At 35.7% G+C, this 13,165-nt stretch overlaps 1 pseudogene; it reads left to right on the top strand.

Annotated features, from left to right (window-relative positions):
• The first annotated feature begins 230 nt into the window (after positions 1-230).
• Positions 231-5,292, top strand: LOC126025834 (protein ELYS-like; annotated as a pseudogene).
• The last annotated feature ends 7,873 nt before the right edge of the window (positions 5,293-13,165 follow it).

The following is a 13,165-nucleotide window of genomic DNA, read 5'->3' as shown; positions in this document are numbered from 1 at the left end:
CTGTGAGACTTAATAGCACGAGTGAGTAGTGGGCCTCTGCATTTCCCAGAAATGACTCTTCAGGCCCTTGGCAAAGATAAAGTGACATTAGAATCTGTGCTTAGTAAAAAAAATTCACTCCAGGAAGAAATGAACTTGCTTGCTTGACTTGTGATCCATACTAGAAGTAATAAACTCCTTAACAGGACAGAGGTTATCTGCTTAAAGATATAGATCAGTGGGGTAAATGAATGGGTGGTGGCTATTTGGGGGTGGCTGCTGTGGTTGCTGCTGTTGGACAGATTCTTCTTGACCTGTGTTTGGATGATGCAGTTAGAGGGAAATAGATGTGACGATTTTGAAGTTATGATTAGTATTCCAGCTGAAGTACCACACATCAGAGGGGCTGGAGAGATAGCATGGAGGTAAGGCGTTTGGCTTTCATGCAAAGGGTCATTGGTTTGAATCCCGGCATCCCATATGGTCCCCTGAGCCTGCCAGGAGCGATTTCTGTGTGGAGCCACAGGAGTAACCCCTGAGCGCTGCCGGGTGTGACCCAAAAACCAAAAACCAAAACAGAAGAAGTGTTATGCAAGAAGGATGCCATCTGTGTTAGTAAGCCCATCAGGAACAGTCAATTCAAGTCCTTTTTTACTTTTTGTTTTGTTTTGGTTTTGGGCAACACCCTGTGATGCTCAGGGTTACTCCTGGCTATGCACTCAGAAATTGCTCCTGGTTTGGGGACCATATGGGACTATGGGCAATTGTACTTCGGTCTGTCCTGGGTTATTGTGTGTAATGCAAACGCCCTACCACTTGTGCTACCGCTTGTAGGTTTTTTCTGATGGCTACTTAGCAATATGGAATATGAAAAGCATGAAAAGTGAATATTACACACAATTGTAAAGTGGAAGAGTATCCATATACACTTTTACTTTACAAGAACCTGAGAATGAATCTCGAACTTGCCCTTATTTGTGGGTTGTTTAGTCTACAGAAGGCAGTGAAGGGGCTGTTTTGAGTTTGCACTATCTACAGTTGGCCTTTGGCGATAGAAAATATTTGGCATCAGGACATATCTTGTATAAAGGGTTGGAGTGTTATGAAGAAGTCTGTGGACAGATTAACACTAAACTACTAGGATGTCAGAGTATATAGAAAGCTCTGTCTCCTGACAAGTATGTATGTATGGACAGAAAAAGCTTTCTGTATATTTGGGGGTTTTCAATATAAATCATTGGTATCATGCACAAATGCCTGATTCATTAAGATCAGGACAATATCTGCATAACTGTTCTTATTTTGCACTGTGGTGTCTGGATTCACATTACCTCTTGGATATATTAGTGCATGATAGAAGTTTAAATCGATGACTTCCTCCTTCATATCCTCCACCTCCTTAGTAGCTTTTTAACCCAAGCACTTTTAATGTTGATGCTACTTGTTTGTTAAACTCAGGAGTTATTTATATAACTTGTACTGACTGTCAGAAGATTTTGACTTTTTTAAGAAATTAGGGCCATTTTCACTGAAGTCATTCCTTATAGTTATATAGTCACATATATACAATATATGTGATAGTCACAATGTCTTGTGACTGACCTTCTCTCACTAAGACTTCTTGATATCGAACCTTCCAATTTAAGTCAGGAAGAATGATTAGAAGTTGTCTGGTCTGCAGCAGTCCAAACAAGTTCTCTGGGACTTTTGTTTGGATGTATCAAAAGGTGAACACAAGAACAGCCAAATTGTGCAATAATTTGTGTGTTGTTCTTGAATGGACATGGAATAAAGTGGTTGTCACAAAAGAGGAATTTGACAGACTGTGTACCATTATTTGATGATTCATGCCGTTTCATTGATTCACAAACTATATAGTCTTTCCAATGTTGTCATTTGCTTCTTAGCAACCTTAATACAGTTTTAAGCTGTTTTGCAGCAAAAGCCCAAGAGATCACTGAGACAAGCCGTATAAACTTGAGCAATAAATGTATAGTCACCCAATTCATCTGTCAGTATGTACAGACGGTTCTTTGGTTCTGTCATCCTGGACTTTTACCAGAGGGCTTAGATGATACTATGCAGTTATCACGATTATGCTATAACTACCCTGTAATTCAGAACTACTACAACAGTTGTCGACAGAAGTGTGAGCATTTATCAAGAGGGAAATGGAATCCTGAGTGCTTGATGATTGATGGAATGGTTTCTCAGCTAGGAGATGGAATTGAGAATTTGTGGAAATGAGATGAAGGAGGCACTGGAAAATATCCTCCTACAAGTCTACATTCATTGCTTGACTTACACCTACTATAAATGTTACTGAAGCAAGCAGACATGCAGTCACCATCTATTTGCTACTTGATATTATGTATTTCTTTTCAAACAAAATGAATACTGCCATTGAATCATTTCCTATAGTCTTTGCCATTTCCTGGAGCCATGTTAAACTGATTCAAGGATTTTGGCTGATAGATCATACTCACTATGAGAGTGCTTTGGAATTTCTGTTTCACCCAGCCACTGTAAAACCTGTGTTATGGGAACATTCAAAGATTATTCAAACCTTCATGTGTCAGTGTGAGCACAGACTAGCCCTCAGCTATATTCAGACAATGAAGCCAACAGTGAACACAGATAGTGATGTTGGCCTTCACCTTATTGTTTTGATTTTTTAATAGGTATATGGTTGATGCCTGGAGTTTATTGAAGCAACTTTATACTAGGTTAAATATAAAGGACAAACTAAAGCACGCTTATGAAGTCTGTCAGGAAATGTGCTTAATGGGGGATTTGCTAAAGTTATCATTCACAGATACTGAGCAGAAGTGTTTGGTAAGATTTTTGCAGTCTAGTTATAGTGTTCAGAATCATGAATTCCTTTTAATTCACCGCTTACATCATGCCAATTACATTCTTGCCTTGAAACTGAACCAACTCTGAAGATTAATCTTATGAATGATTGTCATCCTTGTTAGAGAGAGAGAGAGAGAGAGAGAGATTTGTGGCTTGAAATTTTATATTAGATCAATATGTGAAAATTTTTCCTAGAGTTCAGCTAAAATTAGTAATTAAATGAGCTAAGTCTTCCTAACATCTCAAGATCCATTCTTTGAAAAGTTTCTAGACCCAGACCATTATCAGCATTTCCAAAGCCAACTCTAAAGCGAACTGTGTTGTCAAAATATGTTTTCATCAATAATGTGTTGTCTAAAGTTGGAGAGGCTTGGGCAGTGAACTTAAAACTATCATTTCTTTTTTTTTTTTTTTTTTTTCTCCCCTCCCCTCCCCTCCCCTTCAAAACTATCATTTCTTTATAGAACAGGCCTAAATAGAAGAATCTTCTCCTGAGTATATTCTTTCCCAGAATCGGAGCTGTCTGAGACCTTCTTTGGAATATCAATTTTACAAGTCTCACAAAAAATTTCTAGACTGCTGGATTTGTTTATTTATCCTATCCTCCAACATTCTCAATATATGTGTTTGGTTCAGCAAAGCCCCACCAAATCTCCTTTGTACCTAGCATTTTATTCATTGTCAGTTGGTTCACATGTAAAAGATGCTTGGCAGTAAAGTACTAAAACTTCAGAATCACATTTACTTGAAACTCCTCTTCTGGCTAAGAAAGCTAAAAGTTTGGCCATGTCAGTTACTTCCTCTGGAGTTGCCAAATTTACTCCTTAATCTATTCTAAGGTAATTTTTTTTTCAAACAACTCCTTTAGCACCACCCTCTTTGTCTCCTGGACAGTTTTTTTTATTTCTTTTTGCTCAAAGAAACTAGAATTTCTTTTATGGAAGAAGGCATAACCACAAAATAGACAAGTGGAGCTGCAGATGACAACAAAACAAAAACATTTGTTATAGCACCTCTCCATTAAATTCCAGCAGAAACTGAATAGCTGAAAGCCAAGATAAGTTCTCTTTTTTCCATGATTATCAAGAAAAATACCATCAAGAATTGGATGTAAGGCTACAGGATACGTCATCCCATTGCTTGGAGATTTGGATGTGAGCAAATAAAACAGCAATGCTTTCACCAGAACAAACTAGACTACCTTGGAATAGCAGGATGCACCATCACCAGAAGACTTTGAAGATATGTTTACAGCCTTTAAGACTTTGAGCTCTTCTATTGAAGTAATTGTGATGTAACTGAACAAGTCCAAGATGGTAAATAAAATATGTTTGAATCCAAAGTAAACGCTTTGGAACTGGAAAGATAAATAGGTGCTTCACAAGATACAGAAATAAAGGAGCTCTTGGTTGTAGAAGTGGGATTTCAAAAATTAAATCATTGAAGCCCCTCCCAAGGTGGTACATATAGCTTCTCCTTATGTACCATCAGTCCATGAATAGAAAATTCTTTGAAGATTAAGGTACCAGTTTTAGATGTATATGTTAAAAGTTGCTTCCCATTTATTAAACCAGCTGTAGCCGATGTCCTTGATGATAATGGACACTTAGGACTTGTTAGCTCACTCTGAAAGTCCTATTATCTCTGAGCATAAACTTGACCAAAAAATAGCACTGAATTTTAAAGATCAAAAAATAGAAGTTGATATTCTAAAAGAAAATCTGGACTTGCCAGAAGAAAAGCTTCCAATATCTGACACTTTTCCTGAAACTCAAGAAATTCATATGATTGAACATGAAAAGCTTGAAATTCAAGTTTTAGGAGATGCTAGAATTCTCTCATTTAAAGAGATGTATCCCTCAGTAACTCTTAAGCTTCAAGACAATTTTGATACCATTGAACAATAGTATTGTGTGATTTTACCTGAGATTAAAGACTCTGTTGTGACATTGCTGAAGTAAATGGGAAACATTTTATGGCTCAGATAAATTTTACCTTGATATTAGAAAGTGAAGAAGGAGAAGTTGAGACCAGTGATTCTAATATGTTAGCTAAAAACACTAACTCAGCAGTTGAGGAAATCCATGTACACAGTGGTATCAATAAATTATGAACCTGTTGCAAGTTTGTCATCTTTCACAGCCAGTGGTATAGAGTCCCATAAGGTGGAAACATTACCATATGTGCCTTAATTAATTAAAGTAGGAATTGCAGAAAATGTATTCGATGCAATTAAAGACACAAGAAGTAAAAGAATTACTTCAGACACAGTCTATACATGAAAATACACTTGTAGTAAGTTGAAAGGTAATGTGTTTCACCAAGTTAGTCAAATCTATCTCTAAGATTGTTGAGGAAGCAAGTTCAATAAGTGCCAGCCCAGCCAGTGACACAATTTCCTCTAAAACTTGTACAAGAGCACATGTCCAAAATCTAAACGTGAAATCAGCACAATAGGAATTGCCAGCAGATGTTACTGCAAAGAAAATACCAGGGCTTTCTGTTACTAAGAAAACAAAAGAAATTTCTGGGGTTTCTGAAAGTGCCTCTTCTGATAAAGGAATGTCTCCAAATCAGCAAATACCTCAAAAGTCCTTTATTCCTAGAGGAGGAAAAAAAAGAAAAATGAGTCCAGACACATCAGGATGTTCTGATGCTATACAACTAGAGTTACTGATTATGCCAGGATGGGAATTAAAAGGGTCAAAATTATCTTTGCCTTTGGAATCAGCAATTAAATCTTCTTTTAGAAAAGAAAAAAGATAATTCACCAGTTGCAAAGAGGTTTTCTAAAAGATTAAAAAAAATTCTATAGGAAATCAAAAAAGTTTTGAAATCATAAATGATGCTGTGTCAGGTACACCTAGGAAACATGGTTTACCAATAAAAATAAATCCTGAAGATGTAACACCTGTAGCTCATAAGGGAGAGAGAAGTCCCCAAAAGAGGACTTCCAAAGATGATCTATAAAAAAACACTTCAGCTAAAATGAAAAATATTCATGATGAAAAACAAGCTTTAGAGAAGTCAGTTTCAAATGTGAAACTTGAGACAGTGATGAGCCCCAAGAAAAAAGTTAACAAAGGGATTGAAAATCAAAGCCAAAAACATCCATGGAGATCATTATCTGAAGAATGCATACAGAAAGAACCAAGCAATCAGGAAGAAAATCTTTGCCACAGTTGCTTTAACTGAAACTTCACACAGCATAAGGACTAGATCTAATAAAAACATCTTATTGCTGAACCTTTCTGAAACATGAAATGAGTCTTGCTCCTACAAGTAAAGCTAAAGCTAAAAATACAGCAACTCTAGGGCCAGAGAGGCAGCGCAGCGGTAGGGCATTTGCCTTGCATGCGGCCTATCCAGCACTGACAGTGGTTCGAATCCCTGCATCCCATGTGGTCTCCCATATGGTTCCCTATATGGTGCCTGCCAGGAGCGATTTTTGAGTGCAGAACCAGGAGTAATCCCTTTTAGCCGCGGGGTGTGACCTAAAAACCAAAAAAACAAACAAACAAACAAAACAAAACAAAACAAAACCAGCAACTCTAGCACAGCTGGAAGAATTGGTTTCTGATTTATCCTCTCAATTTTTCTTACCTACTTTAAGGGGAAAAAAACACAACTCATATGTACAAACTTGTGGAAAAAGTGAAAAGGACCAGGTTTGCAAAATCCAAACAAGCAAACAAAAACACAGAAAAAGAAAGTTCTTGGTCGCCACCTCCAATAAAAATTAAGTTGATTTCTCCCGTGGCAAGCCCAGTTGATGGAAATAAGAACAAATCAAGAAAAACTGCAGAAGTAACCAGGAAAGCTCTAGGAAGGAACCGGAAAAAAACGGTCTTCTTTTCCAAAGCAAATTTTACACAGAAAAATGCTATGATTTTATTAAAATCTTTAATGCACACCTATTTGTAAAGTCAACTAAATTGTATGGATTATTAAAATATGATTTGGAAGAAATTATATAAGTTATTGTAAATTTTTGTAAACAGAAGGTCTTTAATAAGTATAGAACAGCATATGATGTATGATTCTTTTAGTCTAAGTAGTTTTTTTATTTTATATTACAGCATACATTTATATAATATGCAAATGTGTCTTTATGGAATGTTAAAGTATATATACTTCACAATTTGTGTCTGTTAAATTTTTGAGAGGGGATTTATTTTTTAATAATTTCTTAGAGTGGTTGGCCTTGCTCCTTTTCTTTTTTAGCAGTTAAAGTATTACTGGACCAAGCTTAAAATGAGGATGATTGAACTTTTGCTGATTTATTTTTAAGTTACTGTTTTATGCACTTTGCTTCTATGTTTAAGATTTCTTCTTATTTATATTTTGTGGTTACCTGTTAAACTTTGTTACCTATTGAAATTTAATTATAGACGTGATTTTACCACAAATTTCATAGTGTGACAAATTTAATAAAATCTACTTCAAATTAGTAACTTTCCAAATAATGCATTGGTTAACTACATTGTTGTCCTTTCTTGTTCTGCAAGCATAAAAGCTCTTTGTCTTTAATATCTTAGTTACTCAGAGACTAATTATCCAGGTTAGATTAACCAGTTCTCTGCCCACTAGCAGCTACATATAAAACAAGGTTAAAAATGAAGAGAAATGTCAAACAAATCTATCTCATGGGTAGTCAGAATTCCTTATATATGCTAGTATATCAGTCTTGCTGTGAAGGAAACGGCAACAGAATCACAGGAATCCCTTTATCAGGTTTTAAAACTGATATGTTTTCATAGGACCTCAAGGTTCAATTATTCAGGACAGAAAAGGTTGTCATTAGACTTGGTAAAAGTAATGGAAATAATAACAGTGGTATGACTACAATTGGTGGTACTAATGTTGGCAATAAAATAATCAACAAATGATTGTTGTAAAATAATTTATAACATGTAATAGATAGTCTGAAATGAATGGACCATTAATATTTGATCATCTGGAAACAAATTATTTTGTTGGCTAAGCTTTTAATGTTCTATTATGAAGCATAAGAGTGCTTTCTACATTATATTTTTTTAACAAATAAAACAACTAATGAAAAATGATGAAAATGTTTATGCCAAGTGTTTACAGTGTGAAAGTAGCAGTACATGTGCAGCCTTTTAGTCAGGTTACTGATGTTACATTTCCTTAGTGAAAATTGACTGTAACTTGGATTCTATTACATTTTTAATGATAGTAATTTTGTGATAGTAATGTATGATAGTAATGATATGATTCTATTTAACCTGTTTGTTTTTTCTGAAATGTTAATCTTATTTAAATAAAAAAGAAAAAAAATTCATGGAATAATGTTAGAACATATTAAAATAGAATGGTTTTTGGGTCACACCCGGCAGCACTCAGGGGTTACTCCTGGCTCCACACTCAAAAATTGCTCCTGGCAGGCTCAGGGGACCATATGGGATGCCGTGATTTGAACCACTGCCCTTCTGCATGCAAGGCAAATGCCCTATATCTCCATGCTATCTCTCCGCCCCCCCCTTTTTTTTTCATTTTTAAGAGACAACAATGTATTTGTGAAAATCAACCATTCAGTTGCCAACATTTTTGAGATCTATTGAAATTAGTTTGTGTTGTGTAGGAAAGGAATTACAAAAATTAAGACAGATGTTGGTAGGACTTTATTTTTGTTCTCAACTTATTATCATAAAAGTTTAGTGAGATACTAAGAAATTCTTTCAATGCCCCTTCCAACAACTGCAATGTCAAAACCAAAAAGATTTAGATAAATTATGTCCTCATATCATGTATGCTAATATATATCACTGCATAAAACTTGAAATTGAAGGTATATTTTTGTTTACTACCAAGGAAAATTCATCAACTAATACTAAATAGGAGTAGGAAAATTTATCAACTAATACCAAATAGAAGTAAATGTACTACAGGATATGGGACAATACTTGGGGAGTTGTAGTATGAGGCCAGAGAGAAAATTAAACACATACTATTATTTAATGTGTTTTATATTTATAGTCTCTTCATATAAGTGGAGTAACTAATATTATTGGAGAATTATCTTTTGGTGCTGTTGAAGCCATTAGTTAAGTGAGAAACTAAGAGACCTTAAATTAGACCTTAGACATTAGACATTAGACCTTAAATGTTGATTTGTTCTTAAAATGAGAATTATGTGCAGAGATTTCTTTTCTTCTTCTAATTATTTATTAGCAATCTAAACTATTCTCTAGTAACTATATATCCTACATTTAAAAAACTCCATTATATTTGAAACTGAAGCATTTAAAGACATATTTATGTGATAACTTGTTATTTAAAAATATTTTCTTTATGCTTTTTCAAGTTCTACTTTGGGCACAGGGTATGCTTTTTAAATGATTAAGACATGTAAATATGGTGAGAAATTTGAAAACCTTTCTTTATTGAAGCACAGCCTGACCTGAAAACTTATTCTTCCTGATAACATTACTCAATGTATCTCTAGCTCTTTATCTTTAAATGACATTCTTTTATATTTGTTAGACACTTAGCATGCTGTTTTGTCAGGAGAAAGAAGTCAAGAGGCATGCTCTTGTTTTTGTGATGATTTACATTTGATAAGAATAGCATAAAAGTCTCGCAAGCAAACATTTTCAATCATTGATTTTAAAGTTTTTTAATCATATATGTGTGTGCATAAATGTGGAGAAAGCAATTAATAATGTGTCTGGAAAGTGGTCATACAACAATAATGAAAAATTAAATTTAAAGGTGAAAGAATACAAGTCCCTCAAAGGCATCAGTTCTTCACACTACACGGATGAAAAGACAGCAGGCTAGAGGGGGTGTGTCAAATAAGACAATAAAACGTAGTTTCCATTGACAAAAAGTATTTTATTCCAGAAACATTCCAGAAACACATCATCTAGAATGATCTATTTAGTATCGGAGAAATTATGTGTGATGATGCACTGTTACAGATTAAGAATATATTTAGTGAACTTTGCAATGAACTGAAAGATATTGCTGGCAGTATAGCACAGAATAATAGTATAAAAATTAGATATCTTATTGTATTAATGTTTATCAATTCAGATAATGCTGTTGCCTGACTGAAATTTTTTCTTTTTTTTCTTTTCTTTTTTTATTTAAACACCTTGATTACATACATGATTGTGTTTGGGTTTCAGTCATAAAAGGAACACCACCCATCACCAGTGCAACATTCCCATCACCCAAGTCCAAAATCTCCCTCCTCCCCACCCAACCCCCGCCTGTGCCCTAAACAGGCTCTACATTTCCCTCATACATTCTCAATATTAGGACAGTTCAAAATGTAGTTATTTCTCTAACTAAACTCATCACTCTTTGTGGTGAGCTTCCTGAGGTGAGCTGGAACTTCCAGCTCTTTTCTCTTTTGTGTCTGAAATTTATTATTGCAAGAATGTCTTTCATTTTTCTTAAAACCCATAGATGAGTGAGACCATTCTGCGTTTTTCTCTCTCACTCTGACTTATTTCACTCAGCATAATAGATTCCATGTACATCCATGTATAGGAAAATTTCATGACTTCATCCCTCCTGACAGCTGCATAATATTCCATTGTGTATATGTACTACAGTTTCTTTAGCCATTCGTCTGTTGAAGGGCATCTTGGTTGTTTCCAGAGTCTTGCTATGGTAAATAGTGCTGCAATGAATATAGGTGTAAGGAAGGGATTTTTGTATTGTATTTTTGTGTTCTTAGGGTATATTCCTAGGAGTGGTATAGCTGGATCGTATGGGAGCTCGATTTCCAGTTTTTGGAGGAATCTCCATATTGCTTTCCATAAAGGTTGAACTAGACGGCATTCCCACCAGCAGTGGATAAGGGTTCCTTTCTCTCCACATCCCCGCCAGCACTGTTTGTTCTCATTCTTTGTGATGTGTGCCATTCTCTGTGGTGTGAGGTGGTATCTCATTGTTGTTTTGATTTGCATCTCTCTGATGATTAGTGATGTGGAGCATTTCTTCATGTGTCTTTTGGCCATTTGTATTTCTTCTTTGTCAAAGTGTCTGTTCATTTCTTCTCCCCATTTTTTGATGGGATTAGATGTTTTTTTCTTGTAAATTTCTGTCAGTGCCTTGTATATTTTGGAGATTAGCCCTTTGTCTGATGGGTATTGGGTGAATAGATTCTCCCACTCAGTGGGTGGCTCTTGAATCCTGGGCACTATTTCCTTTGAGGTGCAGAAGCTTCTCAACTTAATATATTCCCATCTGTTAATCTCTGTTTTCACTTGCTTGGAGAGTGCAGTTTCCTCCTTGAAGATGCCTGAAGTCTCAATGTCCTGGAGAGTTTTGCCTATGTGTTGTTCTATATATCTTATGGTTTGGGGTCTGATATCGAGGTCTTTAATCCATTTGGATTTTACCTTCGTACATGATGTTAGCTGGGGGTCTAAGTTCAATTTTTTGCAAGTGGCTAGCCAGTTGTGCCAACACCACTTGTTGAAGAGGCTTTCCTTGCTCCATTTAGGATTTCCTGCTCCTTTATCAAAAATTAGGTGATTGTATGTCTGGGGAACATTTTCTGAGTATTCAAGCCTATTCCACTGATCTGAGGGTCTGTACTTATTCCAATACCATGCTGTTTTGATAACTATTGCTTTGTAGTAAAGTTTAAAGTTGGGGAAAGTAATTCCTCCCATATTCTTTTTCCCAATGATTGCTTTAGCTATTCTAGGGTGTTTATTGTTCCAAACAAATTTCAAAAGTGCCTGATCTACCTCTTTGAAGAATGTCATAGGTATCTTTAGAGGGATAGCATTGAATCTGTATAACGCCTTGGGGAGTATTGCCATTTTGATGATGTTAATCCTGCCAATCTATGAGCAGGGTATGTGTTTCCATTTCTGCGTGTCCTCTCTTATTTCTTGTAGCAGAGTTTTATAGTTTTCTTTGTATAGGTCTTTCACATTTTTAGTCAAGTTGATTCCAAGATATTTGAGTTTGTGTGGCACTATTGTGAATGGGGTTGTTTTCTTAATGTCTATTTCTTCCTTATTACTATTGGTGTATAGAAAGGCCATTGATTTTTGTGTGTTAATTTTGTAGCCTGCCACCTTGCTATATGAGTCTATTGTTTCTAGAAGCTTTTTGGTAGAGTCTTTAGGGTTTTCTAAGTAGAGCATCATGTCATCTGCAAACAGTGAGAGCTTGACTTCTTCCTTTCCTATCTGGATTCCCTTGATATCTTTTTCTTGCCTAATCGCTATAGCAAGTACTTCCAGTGCTATGTTGAATAGGAGTGGTGAGAGAGGACAGCCTTGTCTTGTGCCAGAATTTAGAGGGAAGGCTTTTAGTTTTTCTCCATTGAGGATAATATTTGCCACTGGCTTGTGGTAGATGGCCTTAACTATATTGAGAAAGGTTCCTTCCATTCCCATCTTGCTGAGAGTTTTGATCAAGAATGGGTGTTGGACCTTGTCAAATGCTTTCTCTGCATCTATTGATATAATCATGTGGTTTTTATTTTTCTTTTTGTTGATGTTGTGTATTATGTTGATAGATTTACGGATGTTAAACCATCCTTGCATTCCTGGGATGAAACGTACTTGATCGTAGTGGATGATCTTCTTAATGAGGTATTGAATCCTATTTGCCAGGATTTTATTGAGGATCTTTGCATCTGCATTCATCAGCGATATTGGTCTGTAATTTTCTTTTTTCGTAGCATCTCTGTCTGGTTTAGGTATCAAGGTGATGTTGGCTTCATAAAAGCTATTTGGGAGTGTTTCCACTTGTTCAATTTTATGAAAGAGTCTTGCCAGGATTGGTAGTAGTTCCTCTTGGAAAGTTTGATAGAATTCATTAGTGAATCCATCTGGGCCTGGGCTTTTGTTTTTGGGCAGACTTTTGATTACCATTTTTATTTCATCAATGGTGATGGGGGTGTTTAGATATGCTACATCCTCTTCTTTCAACCGTGGAAGATTATAAGAGTCCAAGAATTTATCCATTTCTTCCAGGTTCTCATTTTTAGTGGCATAGAGTTTTTCAAAGTAGTTTCTGATTACCCTTTGAATCTCTGTCATATCACTAGTGATCTCTCCTTTTTCCTTCCTAATACGAGTTATCAAGTTTCTCTCTCTCTCTTTCTTTGTTAGGTTTGCCAGTGGTCTATCAATATTGTTTATTTTTTCGAAGAACCAACTTCTGCTTTCGTTGATCTTTCGGATTGTTTTTTGGGTTTCCACTTCGTTGATTTCTGCTCTCAGCTTTGTTATTTCCTTCTGTCTTCCTATTTTTGGGTCCTTTTCTTGAGTGCTTTCTAGTTCTATTAGCTGTGTCATTAAGCTACTCAGGTAAGCTCCTTCTTCCTTCC

Source organism: Suncus etruscus, chromosome 13 (assembly GCF_024139225.1).
Source record: "Suncus etruscus isolate mSunEtr1 chromosome 13, mSunEtr1.pri.cur, whole genome shotgun sequence".
NCBI lineage: Eukaryota > Metazoa > Chordata > Mammalia > Eulipotyphla > Soricidae > Suncus > Suncus etruscus.
The sequence above is the reverse complement of the archived record's forward strand: the minus strand, read 5'-3'. Positions and strand labels throughout refer to the sequence as shown.